Here is a 2,960-nt window from a genome sequence, read left to right as displayed (position 1 = left end):
ACGTGGGTCAATCTGATTACCTTGTATCTACTCCAGCACTTAGAACAGTGCTTGGCGCATAGTAAGTGCTTAAAAATACCATTATTATTGTTATTATTATTAATGTTATGTGACAGTTTTAATTCATGGAACCCATTTACGGCTAAAGTGCCAATGGTATGCTGGAACTCTGGGGCTGAGAAGGCTGTTGCCTTGGTAGCCACTGCTCATAGTAGCCAGCTACTTTCTCTTCTGGATACTTACTGGGCTTGTCCAGTTGACAGAATGTCCTAGGTGGTTCTTGAGCCAGAAAACTTGATCATAGATTGCAGTGCCCCAGCAGGCAGAAATAGGACTAGGTTCCAGGTCTCCTGATTCTCAGGGGAATGCCCTCTCCACTGGATGAGTAGTGGGACTAGACGAAATGATGTTCATTACAAATGTACAACTAGTCTGGGCCAAACATGATTTGGAGAATGGTTGTCAGCAGGATATTCTAATTTTGGAAAACTGAAGAGTGGGGACTGCAAATAACATGGGCAGAAGAAGCAATTTAAAGATGGCTGAAAACTCAACCTCAGTCAAACACTGGTATTTCTTCAGCACATACTGTGCACAGAAAGCACTATACTAAGCTTTGTATTGAATGCTTCCAAGCACTTAACAGAGTGCTCTGCATACAGTCATTGTTCAATAAATACCATTGATTGATTGATTGAGCACTTGGGAGAGTATAATTCAGTAGAGTTGGTAAACACAATCCATGCCTACAAAAATCTCATAGATTATCTCGATATGGATTGGATGACAATAGCTATTTATTCATATTAATCTCTGTCTCTCCCTCTAGACTGTGGGCAGGAATGTGTTTGTTGTTATATTGTGCTCTCCCAAGCAATTTGCACACAGTTAGTGCTCAATAAATATGATTGAACGAACGAATGAATGAATGAATCGCTGGGGAATGATAGAGCCAAGCAGATTGAACTGGCAAACAGAAGACAAGAATGAGGTGACTGTTAAGTAAAAAACTTTAGTCAGAGCACATGTCAAAAGCAGCACCAGACACTGCCAGTTGCACTTCCTAGAAGAACCTGTGGTAGGAACATCATTTTGCTGACGGAATTGATACTGCATTAATATTTGTTTCAGCACATTCTCAGAATATGTGCCTCTGTCTGTGGAGGTGGTGGAGCTGTCGGATTCTGTCCATCCTGTGATTGAATGGACACTTCGGTGGTACCAGCGTTCCTGTTTATTGATGACCTTTTAAGTCACCTAAAGGGTGTCAAAGTGATGGTATGCCGATAATATGTCTGCAGGGAATCAATCAAGAAAAAATGAGACTATGAAGCATGGTGAAATGAAGCAATAGCTGATTGTTTTTTTCTCTCTCAGAATGTTTCTAACCACACTTGACTCATTATTTTACAGATCCTCTTTGGAAATGAAAATGATGTATCAGTGGCCATGTGCCTATTGAGTCCATTTTTATCAGTTGACAAACGGAAACAGCACACAATCTGCTAACACTGTGCTAATGAGATTGTAGTCTTCAAAAATGCTCTCATGATGAACATTTATCAACATCCTTAGTTGGAATGAAAGTCGAAGCAGTTCTGGTGTTCTCAATCTCTCTCCAAAGTGACTGATTATTTTTCTAGGAAATATGGTCATCAACATATTTTTATTTTGTGTTCCTGAATGGTGCATGGCAGGTACCAAAATGAGAGAAGCAGAGTGGCTTAGTGGAAAGAGTACGGGCTTGGGAATCAGAGGTTATGAATTCTAATTCTGTCTCCACCACTTGTCAGCTGTGTGACTTTGGACAAGTCACTTAACTTCTCTGTGCTTCAGTAACCTCAACTGTAAAATGAGGATGAAGACAGTGACCCCATGTGGGACAACCTGGTTTCCTTGTATCTATCCAAGTGCTTAGAACAGTGCTTGGCACATATTAAGCAGCTTAGTACAGTGCTCTGCATACAGTAAGTGCTCAATACCTGTGATTGAATGAATCAGAAATGGTTTGCTTTCAGTAGGAACATTATCACCCTGTCTAGCAGTTTCTTAACTTTGAAGTTATACGATGGCTCTGAATTCAGTCTCAAGAGATTGCTAAAACCAGCAAACTACACCGTGATTAATATATTTCAGCCTAAGAAGGAAGAATATTACAATGGAGCCAATGAAGACTAAATCTGCTCTATCTTTGTTTGGCTATGCTTTGGCTGTTGGGTTTATGACTAGTCATGTTTCTTATGCATTTAAGATGTCTTTCAGATATTTGTACAGTGCATCAGCACACTGCCAGTGTGTATTGAATTGCTTATTCACTGGCTGTCTTATTTTTCAGTGTTAAATGAGTCTCACTCTAACTAGATATATGCTTCTTGAAGGATGGGACCATATTTCTTATTTTATCCTTCCAACTCAGAGTGCTTATGCAATCACTCAGTCAAACAGTGGTGTTTACTGAGCATTTTCTATGTTCAAGAATGAAGCACTTTTTTTAATAGTATTTTTTTAAGTGCTTACTATGTGCCAGACACTGTACTAGGTGCTGGGGTAGTTACAAGATAGTTTGGACACAGCCCATGTTTTATATTTACTACTTATTTTGTAACTGATGTGCTTCTAGCTTTACTTTTATTTATTCTGATGACTTGACACCTGACCACATGTTTTGTTTTGTTGTCTGTCTCCCCCTTCTAGACTGTGAGCCCGTTGATGAGTAGGAACCGTCTTTATATGTTGCCAACTTGTACTTCCCAAGCACTTAGTACAGTGCTCTGCACACAGTAAGCACTCAATAAATATGATTGAATGAATGAATGAATATGGGGCTCACAGTCAATCTCCATTTTACAGATGAGACACAAAGAAGTGAAGTGATTTGCCCAGGGTCGCACAGTAGGCAAGTGGTGGAACAGGGATTAAAACTCAGGCCCATGCTCTATCCACTAAGCCAAGCTCTTGGG

This window comes from Tachyglossus aculeatus, chromosome 1 (genome assembly GCF_015852505.1).
Source record: "Tachyglossus aculeatus isolate mTacAcu1 chromosome 1, mTacAcu1.pri, whole genome shotgun sequence".
NCBI lineage: Eukaryota > Metazoa > Chordata > Mammalia > Monotremata > Tachyglossidae > Tachyglossus > Tachyglossus aculeatus.
This window is presented reverse-complemented; position numbering follows the sequence as displayed.